At 46.4% G+C, this 12,357-nt stretch overlaps 1 long non-coding RNA gene across 1 annotated transcript; it reads left to right on the forward strand.

Annotated features, from left to right (window-relative positions):
- The first annotated feature begins 1,934 nt into the window (after positions 1-1,934).
- Positions 1,935-4,018, forward strand: LOC122140637. The gene is made up of 3 exons (XR_006157229.1): positions 1,935-2,092; positions 2,570-2,651; positions 3,504-4,018. It is a non-coding gene; the product is annotated as an uncharacterized LOC122140637 (long non-coding RNA).
- Positions 4,019-12,357: the final 8,339 nt, after the last annotated feature.

The following is a 12,357-nucleotide window of genomic DNA, read 5'->3' on the forward strand; positions in this document are numbered from 1 at the left end:
AGCAAAAATAAAATAAGAAAATACATTTTTTTAAAAGTATCTTCTACAGAAGGAGTCATACAACATTGAAACAACATGAGAGTGAGTTAATTTTTATGTTTAAATGAACTGTCTCTTTAAAATGAACTTACAAAGTATGTCATAGCATAGCATATCACATTTTTATTTCTTGTATTTAGTTAACAGTCAAATACAGAGCTTAACAATTTAGAGAATCTGAAAAAAGCACTACTAATAATAAATACTATAATAATATCATGTATAAGCATACATCGTGTCTGTTCTTTGATCATATGTTGCACTGAAAAACAACCTCATCATATTATGTTTAAGAATAGTGTGAAAACATCCAAAATTTCATGATCCATTGTGTTAATAATGTTTAACATTTGAACATCTTATTCAAAATTGTTTTTCATGTTACAACTATTACATGCAATGAAGCCCAAGTGTTTTTTTTGTTTGTATTTTTGTCAGCCAAACTCTGTTCTCATGTCTCCTTTAATTAATTAAAGTTAATATTTTAATAATTTAACAACACACTTTAATGTTGACAGTCCTCTGATGTGGGTTAATAGTAACATGACATGCAGGTTAACAAATAACATGTTATCTTTATAGTGTTTTATTTTTACTGTTTAAAATTATACTCAGACAATGATATTGTAGATCACATAGATATTACATTAATTACATGTTACTATGACAAGTACAGAAGTAATTGCTTTATGAATATATCTCAAACTGAAAAGAAAAGTGTGAAAGTATGCATATGGAATGAATACAAAATTAAGTGAGTGTCTGAGATATTTATTGGCACTCGATGAGAACAGCCTCCATGTATGTCCAGTTCATACAGTGATCAACTACTGTACAGTGACTTCAGCTCTCTCATCCAGTCTGAAACAGTGATGTTACATAATGATCAATATATGTGGAAACATTACAAAAGCAAAACAAAGCTATATTATAACATTGATGATGATGAGACACATGATTTCTTATCCAAATGTAAAAATAATATTCCTGGAATAGCTGATGACCTATGTCCAAGAAGACTGCATCAGAACAATCAATTACAAATTAGATTGATTACAATATTAACATTTTCATTGCAAGAAAACTGTTCTCAGTAGCCTATTCATGTGACTTATTTAGGTAACAGAAACACTGGCTACATACAAACTAAAAAAGATTTTATAAATGACAGGGTATCTAGCTTATAGCTATATTTGTTAGGCGGCAGATATATTTGTTTCAAGCATTGTTGTGAACACACTGCAGTAATAGTCACCAGTAGCCTAACTATAGGCTAATCAAACTATTCAAACAGCAATTAATGCCCCCACAAATTAAATGTATAAAAAGCTAAACACATCAAAAAATAATAAACTATATCACCCAAGGCTAGCATAGGTTATTCGCTTATTGTTTTGCTGTGTGCCTGGAATCAATCAAGCAAAACATATTACACATTGTTTTGGCACTGTTGCAGTTAATGCTAATTAATGTGTAACACTGACACTTCATTACCTGTTCAAAATAATCTATTAAACAAGTATTGAGGAGCGTGCACTGATATTTTCAGTTCCATTAGTTTGCGCATTGTTTCAAGGACACGCCCACAACAAGGGAACTAATGAATATTCATGTGAAATCCACCCACGGGAATATTACACAACAGGACTGGAAATTCCAGCATATAAAGAATTACAATAATCCAATCGAGATAAAACTATTTGAGTTTAAATGTAATGCAGCCTTTGACCTTCATTATTTGAAGCTGAAAAGGGTTGACGTTTTCAAGAGTGTATGCAACGAGCGAACCTTTTAAAAATATATGTCATATAACTCGCACATCCTCTAGTCCTGTCCGTGATGAAAGAGTGCTGTTTGAGGAACATTTTCCCGGGATCTGGCGACCGCTCTCCTCATGAATGAAAGTGAAAGTAATGAACAGAGTTGATGTGGCCATTTTAAACAGACAGAATCGATGATCTACAACACATTATATATTTAAATCTTTAATAGAATCGCTAATAAATGCTAAAGCAGGAGTTTGTGTGGAGTTACCGGATGGGAATGTGAATCGGTATGTATGCTATATGTATATGTTTTTTTTTTTTTACTCGGAAGCAAATGAGTAAAGTTTCTTGTATGTTTACTACTGAATTCGATTCTTCAAAACTCTAAATAGCATTTGTGTTAAAAATATATGTCTAACCTTCTGTATTTGAGTGAAAGCAGTTTATAGTCTGTTCCTCTAACTGTCATTCAGCTGAAATATGCGCATTAAAATTATTATTAATGTAAGAATGGGCGAGGCTTCCTGTGTCATTTGTGTCCGTTATTTAGCGGTACAAACACTACGTTATGCTGCTCGATACCGCACACTGGTATTTATATAATTATTTTTATTCATTATAAGCAAAGAACTGGTTTGTAGCGCACAGTTTTATTATGTTTTCTGTATTTACCCTTTAACTGTAGCGGCTGATCATCAAAAGTCTCAAAAGGCTGTTTGATTAGCTTTGATTAGTTTGTGTGATTGTTTGTCTCTTCTATCTAGAGTCAGTGGAGATCAAACTGTTCAGATCCATCATGGATGAAACACAAACTTCTGGAGATGAAGATTTGTTTCCAGCACACAGGTACTTTGAGAAACACATTAAATAAACTATTATGATATAGAAGAGATGGCTGTCTACATGATACATAAATAAATAAAGTTCAATATTTATTGAAAACAATAACACCCCCTGCTGAAAAAAAAAACAGCATAAACCAGCCTACTGGTTGGCTGGTTTTAGCTGGAAATAGCTGGTTTTAGCTGGTCTCCTAGCCTGGCCAGGCTGGATTTTAGCTGGTCTCCCAGTCTGGCCAGGCTGGTTTTAGCTGGTCTCCCAGCCTGGCCAGGCGGGTTTTAGCTGGTCTCCCAGTCTGGCCAGGCTGGTTTTAGCTGGTCTCCCAGTCTGGCCAGGCTGGTTTTAGCTTTTTAGCTGGTCTCCCAGCCTGGCCAGGCTGGTTTTTAGCTGGTCTCCCAGCCTGGCCAGGCTGGATTTAGCTGGTCTCCCAGTCTGGCCAGGCTGGTTTTAGCTGGTCTCTAATTTTAACCATATTTTCTATCACCCTGCACCAACCCTACACCTAAACCTACCCTTACAGGAAATATTCTGCTATTTCAGATTTTCAATACACTCCATTCTGTGTGATTTATAAGCTTGTTTCCTCATGGGGACCTAAAAAATGTCCCAACAAGGTCAAAATTTACTGGTATTAGGCTTACTATACTATACTTACATTTGGTCCCCATAACGTACTAGGTACACACACACCGTGAACACAAAATAAAACAAGTCAAAAGAATAGAAAAAGAATAGATGATTTAATAATAATTTAATTCAGTTATTTATTTAAGTTATGTTCTAATGTTAAATGTTTATTCATGTAAATTCTGCGTGACTGTGACGTGTTTAAATGGGCGTGCGTGCTGAACATTCAAGTCTCATTCAAACACTGGAGCGGAGGGAGTTGCCATGGAAACGGAGCGCCAACACAACAACTGACAAGCCGGGAATCACTGACTTTTGCTGCTGTTTTCACAGCTTTCGGTAAGTTTAGTCCCTAAAATCACACAGATATTACATTCAAGTGTTCCTGACATTTCTCTTGCTTATTTCGGACTCGCTTCTGTTGAGTTTACTTCATATAAATGGTTAATGTCTTCGAACCAGTCCGTTAGCATCTTACCAGTTTTCAGAGGAGGTAACATTAGGCTTACTCCATAGATGGAGCTCGTTATTAAAGTTTGGGATTCTTATTACATCTTTATGTGTAGATGAGAGCATTTGAGAGGTCTGTGAAAGGTTTGCGGGAATTTTTTATTTATTTATTTATTTATTTATTTTTATGGGTGATTGGAAATTGGCTCATTTATTTAACCTCAAGTTAAACATATAAACTGTAACCGTTAATCGGTGACGTCACTGACATCAGTGTGACAATAAACTGAATCATGTGTTTTGATCTCTCATGGTAAACAAATATTAACAAAAACGTCTTGGTTACTTATGTAACCCTCGTTCCCTGAAGGAGGGAACGGAGACGTTACGAATGGGATCTCGCCCGAGAGCCCAATCACCTTCGAGTGGTACAAAACGAGCCAATGGTACGCAAAGTACCTTGGTCTGCGGGATTTGCATCGCGAGCTCCGCCCCGCAAAGCGGGTATATAAGGAGCAACGCGAGCAACTCGCATTCAAGTCTTCGCTGAGGAGCCGAGCCAGTGACCCGGCCATTCAGCGGAACAGCGATGTGGCAAGGGGACGTAACGTCTCCGTTCCCTCCTTCAGGGAACGAGGGTTACATACGTAACCAAGACGTTCCCTTTCAGTCGGTCACGTTCGACGTTACGAATGGGGTCCCTTACAAAACGCCACATGGCTGTCTTCCAGCGACCCTTGTGAGTGATAGCACCCTGTCGTGAGGCCAGCACGAGTGAGGGCCTATAGCTCACACAGAATACACTGGGTAGCATATTCCAGCTGGATGTATGCTAGCAGGCCGCCTGCCCGTGGGAGGACTTACCGAAGGCAGGTATCTACCAAGGCGGTGATACATAAGAACTCTGAGGTACCCAGCCCGCAGGGTGGAAGTTTCAACGACAGAGCTGGCAAGGGGCTTGCCAAGGGAAAGACACATGCTGCAGAGAGACTTACTGTGGAGATACACACGTGGGATTACCCAGAAGAGGGGAATCACAACACATGGAGGCACCTAGTCCCACACAGGGCTGACCAAAGGGCATGTACGCAAGTGTTGGACATCAACAGTGCTGGAGGAACCCAGGGTTCCGACTGAGGAACTCACCTGAGGGGAATAGCGCACGCATCCAGTCCGTGGAGTGGAATGGCGCAGCAAGCGGATTGACACCGAGCAGGTCCTTACTGGCCCGAAGGGGCGAGTACCGCAGGAGGACACGGGCTCTACACGGAGATCATAAAATCTTGCGAATGTGTTAGGTGTCGCCCAGCCCGCAGCTCTACAGATGTCTGCTAGCGAGGCGCCATGCGCCAGCGCCCAGGAGGAAGCTACGCTCCTAGTTGAGTGAGCTCTCACCCCTAGGGGGCATGGCAGGTCTTGAGCCTGATAAGCCAGGACAATGGCATCCACTATCCAGTGGGATAACCTCTGCTTGGAGACAGCCTTTCCCTTCTGCTGGCCTCCGTAACAGACAAAGAGCTGGTCTGAGGTCCTAAGGCACCGAGTTCTGTCCACATAGGTGCGAAGCGCACGTACTGGACAGAGCAGTGCCAAGGCTGGGTCTGCCTCCTCCAGGGGAAGCGCTTGCAAGTTCACCACCTGATCCCTAAAAGGAGTGGTGGGAACTTTGGGCACGTACCCAGGCCGGGGTCTCAGGATAACGTGAGAGTTAGCCGGCCCGAATTCCAGGCACGCTTCGTCAACTGAAAATGCCTGCAGGTCCCCGACCCTCTTCACCGAAGCCAAAGCCGTCAGGAGCGCAGTTTTCAAAGATAAAAACTTTAGCTCTACTGAGAGCAAGGGTTCGAAGGGAGCTCTCTGCAGTGCTGATAGAACCACTGCGAGGTCCCAAGAGGGGACTTGCTGAGGGCGAGGCGGGTTAAGCCTCCTTGCTCCTCTCAGGAACCTGATGATCAGATCGTGCCTCCCAAGAGACTTACCTTTAACAGGGTCATGGTGAGCCGAAATGGCGGCCACATAGACTTTGAGGGTGGAAGGAGACAGCCTTCGTTCCAACCCCTCCTGAAGAAAGGAAAGCACTGACCCAATCGGACATTTCCAGGGGTCCTCACTCCGTGAAGAACACCAAGTGACGAAGAGGTTCCACTTCAAAGCATAGGCGTGTCTGGTGGACATGGCTCTAGCTGAAGTGATGGTAGCTACCACCTGTGGTGGCAAGGTACCTAAACCTTCCGTGACCCGTCCAGAACCCACACATGTAGGTTCCACAGATCGGGACGTGGGTGCCAGAGGGTGCCCCGTCTCTGAGAAAGAAGGTCCTTCCTCAGAGGAATTGGCCAGGGAGGGGCTGTCGCGAGGAGTACAAGTTCGGGGAACCAGGTCTGGCCGGGCCAAAAAGGCGCAACCATGAGGACCTGCTCCTCGTCCTCCCTGATCTTGCACAACGTCTGTGCAAGAAGGCTCACTGGGGGAAACGCATACTTGCGCAGGCCCAGCGGCCAGCTGTGTGCCAGGGCGTCCGTGCCGAGGGTGCCCTCGGTCAGGGAGTAAAACAACTGGCAGTGGGAATTTTCTGGAGAGGCAAACAGGTCTACCTGAGCGTCTCCGAAGTGTTCCCAAATCAGCTGAACCGACTGGGGGTGGAGTCTCCATTCCCCGGGGCGAGACTGCTGCCGTGAGAGCTCGTCGGCTGCACGATTGAGCCTGCCCGGGATGTGAATGGCACGAAGCGACCTCAGATGCTTGTGACTCCACAAGAGGAGATGGGCGAGCGAGTTGCGACATGCGGCGGGAGCGTAGACCACCCTGACGGTTGATGTACGCTACGGTCGCAGTGTTGTCCGTACGGACCAGAACGTGCTTGTCCTTCAGCAGGGCCCTGAAGCGGTGCAGAGCAAGACGTACTGCTAGCAACTCGAGGCAATTGACATGCCACTGAAGTCGGGGTCCTGTCCAGGAGCCCGATGCAGCATGCCCGTTGCACATGGCACCCCAGCCCGTGGCAGAGGCATCTGTTGACACAACAACATGTCTGGACACCGGTTGTAGGGGCACGCCGGCCCGTAGAAACAAGGGGTCCAACCATGGGGTGAAGTTTCGGCGGCAGGCCGGAGTGATGGTCACTCGGAGCGTGCCCCGTTGCCATGCCCATCTCGGGACTCGGTCGTGAAGCCAGTGCTGAAGCGGTCTCATATGGAGTAACCCGAGCGGTATGACTGCCGCCGCGCGGACGCCATATGCCCCAGGAGCCTCTGAAACAGTTTCAGTGGAACCGCTCTCTTGCCCTCGAATTGTCTCAGGCAATTCAGCAGTGACTGCGTGCGCTCGTCTGTAAGCTGCGCGAAACATGGCGACCGAGTCTATTTCCATACCGAGAAAAGAGATCCTCTGCACAGGGGAGAGCTTGCTCTTTTCCCAGTTGACCTGAAGACCCAGTCGGGCAAGGTGTCTGAGCACCAGATCCCTGTGCTCGCACAACCGTTCTCGAGAGTGAGCTAGGATCAGCCAGTCGTCGAGGTAGTTGAGGATACGGACACCTTGTTCCCTGAGAGGAGCCAGGGCTCCCTCCGCGACCTTCGTAAAGACGCGGGGAGACAGGGCCAACCCGAATGGGAGAACCTTGTACTGATATGCCTGCCCCTCGAAAGCAAACCGAAGAAACGGTCTGTGTCGAGGAAAAATGGAGACATGAAAGTACGCGTCCTTCAGGTTGATCGCTGCAAACCAATCCAACGAATGAATGCATTTGAAAATGTGCTTGGGCATTAACATCTTGAACGGAAGTCTGTGAAGAGCTCAGTTCAAGGCACGCAAGTCCAGGATTGGCCGTAACCCACCTGTCTTCTTGGGTACTATGAAGTAAGGGCTGTAAAAGCCGGACTTCATGTCGGCTGGAGGGGGACCGGCTCTATCGCGCCCTTTGCCAGCAGGGTCGCGACCTCCGCGCGCATGACAGGGGCATCCTTGCCCACCATCGTCGCGCGGACACCCCGAAACCTGGGGGGGACGCCGGGCGAACTGAATCGCGTAGCCGAGCCTGAGCGTCCGGATGAGCCAGCGGGAAGGCCTGGGGAGCTCTAGCCAGGCTCCCAGAAACCGAACCAGCGGGGTCAAGGGGACTACAGGCGTACCCACGGGGGGGCAGCGTGGTGGAGCAGACAGCCCCAGCATGGGAGGCATAGCGTCCCTTAGCGGGGGCGGAGTGCGGGCACTCGTCTGACTCCAAGCAGCAAAGAGGGCATGAGAAGGCGAAGCGTTCTCGAGCCGGCTTTGCATGGAAACTGGCAAGGGGAGAGGAGAACGAGAGCGGCGAGGAAGCACGTCGCCAACTGTCGTTCGTGGCCTCTTGGGACCTGGAGGTAGAGGAAACAGCTCTTTTAGTGAAGGTTTGGGTACCACCGGCCGCAGGGCCAGTGGCGGAACAAAATGAAAATGAGAACAAAGGATTCTCCCCCGGCCCTCCTCCGGGGGAAGGAGTGGTCCTGCTACCATCTCCTGACGAGCTGACGTCTCCAACTCCGGGTCGCCCGTCTCAGGAACGCCGCTTGGCCTGGCGTTTGGCAGGCTTAGGGGCAGAGACGGGTTGCGCCGCCTTCTTCTGCGGCCATCTCCTCGCTGCGGCCGGGGTGAAGGCTGCTGCTGTGGCCGAGCGGGAGTGGAGGAGGCCACAGGGGGGCGCCCTCGGCGACGAGCAGGCTGCGGCGGCTGCGCCGGCGGCGGCAGGGTGAAAGCAGCAGTGGGCCGCCAGGGCAGGATGTGTCTGATGGCCTCAGACTGCTTCTGGGCGGCAGAGAACTGCTGGGCAAAGCTCTCTACCGTGTCGCCGAAGAGGCCATCCTGGGAGACCGGGGAGTTGAGGAGCTGAGCCCGATCAGACTCCCTCATATCTGCCAGGTTCAGCCATAGGTGGCGCTCCTGGACCACCAAAGTGGACATCACCTGACCCAAGGAGCGCGCAGTGACCTTCGTCGCCCGGAGAGCGAGGTCGGTAGCAGTGCGCGCCTCCTGCAAAACCCCTGGGTCAGCACTGCCCTCGTGCAGCTGCCGGAGCAGCTTGGCCTGATAGACCTGAAGTGAGGCCATGGCATGCAAGGCAGAGGCGGCCTGGCCGGCCGCAGCTCTGTAAGCCTTGGCCACAAGAGTGGATGAGAACTTACAGGCCTTGGAGGGCAGCTTGGGACCACCACGCCAAGCGGAGGCGCTCTGTGGACACAGTTGCATCGCAACAGAACGCTCCACCGGGGGAATCCTAGCATACCCCTTGGCCGCCCCACCATCGAGGGCAGTGAAGGCGGAGGAAGTACCAGAACGGTTTCGGGCAGTTAAAGGTGCCTTCCACGAACTGGTGACTTCCTGGTGCACTTCCGGGAAGAAAGGAACCAGAGGGGGGTGCTGGCGATCCGCATGAGCAGCCCCCAGGAACCAATCATCCAGCCTCGAGCGCTCGGGACAGGGCGGAGGATTCCACTCAAGTCCGATGCTCTCCGCTGCCCGGGAAAGCACGGCCGTCAGCTCGGGATCGGACTCGGACAACGCTGGCACTCCCGAGGGAGGCAACGCAGCCGAACCCTCATCTCCCGAGGACTCAAGCCCGCCTTGTGATGCGGCGATCGACATACGGTCCTCTTCGCGAGCCCCGAATGAGATGTCAGGAGCCTGAGAGGGTCCAGCAAACTCATCCGGAAACTCAACCGGCTGCGGCGTATGTGAGGGGGGTGTGGTCCGAGGAGGTTGGCTCGTCGGGGAAGCCCACACCGTAACCCTCAGATCACCCTGGCCACCAGCCGAAGTAGCCCTCTTACGAGAAGAGCTAGAACGGGGTGTGGCAGAGGGGACTCTATACCTTTTAAGGTAATCGAGTCTCGATCTCTCAACGCCGAGATGGTCATGTCCCCGCAATGAGAACATGAGCCATCCACGAACGCAGTCTCAGCGTGCTGAAAGCCCAGACACGTGACACAGCGATCGTGACCGTCACGAGGAGCGATGTATCGACCGCACCCAGAAACGCACGTGCGAAATGACATTTTTAAAAAGACTCAAATCGGCCCGTATCTCTTTTTGTAAAAGAAATCTTGCTCTTTCAGAGGTGTTGAAGCACTCAGGGGAACGCGGGAGCTGTCGCAGGAAACCCAGACGAACCGCTGAATCGCGCCGTCACACCAACACCAGCTCTTGTAACACTCCGGTGATAGTAGCAAGCGATGTGCTCGGCTCCGAAGCGAAAGCTTGAATGCGAGTTGCTCGCGTTGCTCCTTATATACCCGCTTCGCGGGGCGGAGCTCGCGATGCAAATCCCGCAGACCAAGGTACTTTGCGTACCATTGGCTCGTTTTGTACCACTCGAAGGTGATTGGGCTCTCGGGCGAGATCCCATGCGTAACGTCGAACGTGACCGACTGAAAGGGAACTACTGATTTCACAAGCAAAAAAAAAAAAAACCCTTGGCAACGGGAAGCTCCAAGATTTCACAATTTCTGAAGGCAGAAGAACTGGGAAAGCTTCTTACATTTTTAAGAGGGCTTTGACATCCATAAATAAGCAATATGAGCAATATTAAATAAACCTAGAAACAAATTCTGTTACGTTAAGAAATAGTTTTCTTTATTTTCTTCTTTTTCTTTTCCTCTTTCCTTTAGCGTGGTTCCTCGTAATAAAACTGGTATTGTACACAATATTATTGTATAATACACAAATTGCTTATGTTCCTAGATTCTTCAGTGCTAATGGCCTGCTGCACCCCAGAGTCCTGTCAGACAACATCTACAAAGAACACTGAACCATATAGCTAATAACCTCAAATATACACTATTGTTCAAAATTCACTAAGATAAGTTTTTGAAAAGACGTCATGCTCACCAAAGGTTTTTTTCAGGATTCTTTGATGAATAAAATTTAAAAAGAACAGCATTTATTTGAAACAAATTTTTTTTACACTCACTTTTGATTGATTTGATGCATCCTTGCTGAATAAAAATATGAATTTCTTTATTTTTTTTAACTAAACTTTTAGGCTGTAGCGAGGGGGCGTGGTTCATCCCGCTGCTTTCGGGAGAAGCATGCACAAGCTCTCAATCCAGTCTCTCTCGCCACCTTCCCGTTCTCCGGTGGCTTTTTATCCGGTCTCTCCACGCCAGTTACTGCAATCAGACACAGGTGTTTATCATTTTGCACTTTACTCAGTGCTCGTCTCCCAAATCTCTCTCCCGCTGCAGACCTCGCTGAACCACATCTTTGCCACATGAACTTTTAGTGTACACTACCATTCAGAGGTTTTGGGTCTATTTAAAATAGAAAATTACATATAGTAAATTACATTTTACTATATTCACACATAAAACAGCTATTCAAAAAATTCAGCTTAGATCACAGCGATCAATTACATTTTAACATAACACACATATAACACATCTCATAACCGTGCACTATATGTGATGCAATAAATCATCCTATGTGTGAAATAATACGAACAGCAGCTATGCTAATTTTTCTCCTTTTGGTTTCCGGTTTCTGTCTCGGGATGTCCATCCCAGGGTTACTAGAGATAACGCCAGTTCCAGTTTGGATCCAGCCTCACTTGTGAAGACTTCAGAAAATGCCAACACTCACAATGACTTCAGATGATGACAACTATAGATGAACATACAAAGCTGCCAAATATTATCCTTATATTGTAATCATTTCACTAAAAGGTAAGTTCACAGATTTTCAACCAGCTTTGTATTATAATAAATGTAAATGAATGATGTTTACCTGTTCTCTAAATTACATGTACCGAAATATCACCATTTATTTGGAGGCAAAACTCTGCCAGATGATGCAAAAGGTTGACTGCATGTCTCACTTGTGTGTCCTGTGCACTATAACTTTTGAACAGGAGTTAGTACTCCTTTGACTTGTTTGAGGAAATTTAGATGGAGGGCTTAGCTGTGTTTTCTCCCTCTGTATTCTCACTGTTTGTTAACACTCAAACATCTCATGATGACATTTTTGTTATTTTTATATACTACTAGTCTACTACTAGGGCTGGACGATATGGCCAAAATTTATATCACGATATATATCTTAATTTTGGTCGATACGATATAATTCCGATATCGATATGAACCCTACTAAAAAAGCCTCGTAAAGACTGCCAAGAACACCCACAACAGATGTCTCTGCATACAAACTGAAACTGTAAAATGAATTTGCCAAGTCTAATGCACCTCATTTAAAACCATATAATATTTAAAAAAAAAAAAAAAAAAAAAAAAAAAATTTTTGCATTTAGCCTTCATACAAACAATAAATGTGAAATCACTGTCAAATAATAATCTAAGGCTCACATAATTAATATTTACATCTTCAACATCAAACTATAGGCTAATATATACTATCAGTCACAAGTTTTTGAACAGTAAGATTTTTGCTATTTAAATAACTTTTACATTTGGAAATATTTTAAAATGTAATTTAATTCCTGTGATTTCAAAGCTATATTTTAGCATCATTACTCTGATTACATGATCCTTTCAGTAATCATTCTTATATTCTGTTTTGCTGCTCAAAAATAATTTATTATTATGTTGAAAACAGCTGAGAATAATTTTTTCAGGTTTCGTGATTTAACAGAAAGTTGAGAAGAACTATTTTT

This window comes from Cyprinus carpio, chromosome A4 (genome assembly GCF_018340385.1).
Source record: "Cyprinus carpio isolate SPL01 chromosome A4, ASM1834038v1, whole genome shotgun sequence".
Classification (NCBI taxonomy): domain Eukaryota; kingdom Metazoa; phylum Chordata; class Actinopteri; order Cypriniformes; family Cyprinidae; genus Cyprinus; species Cyprinus carpio.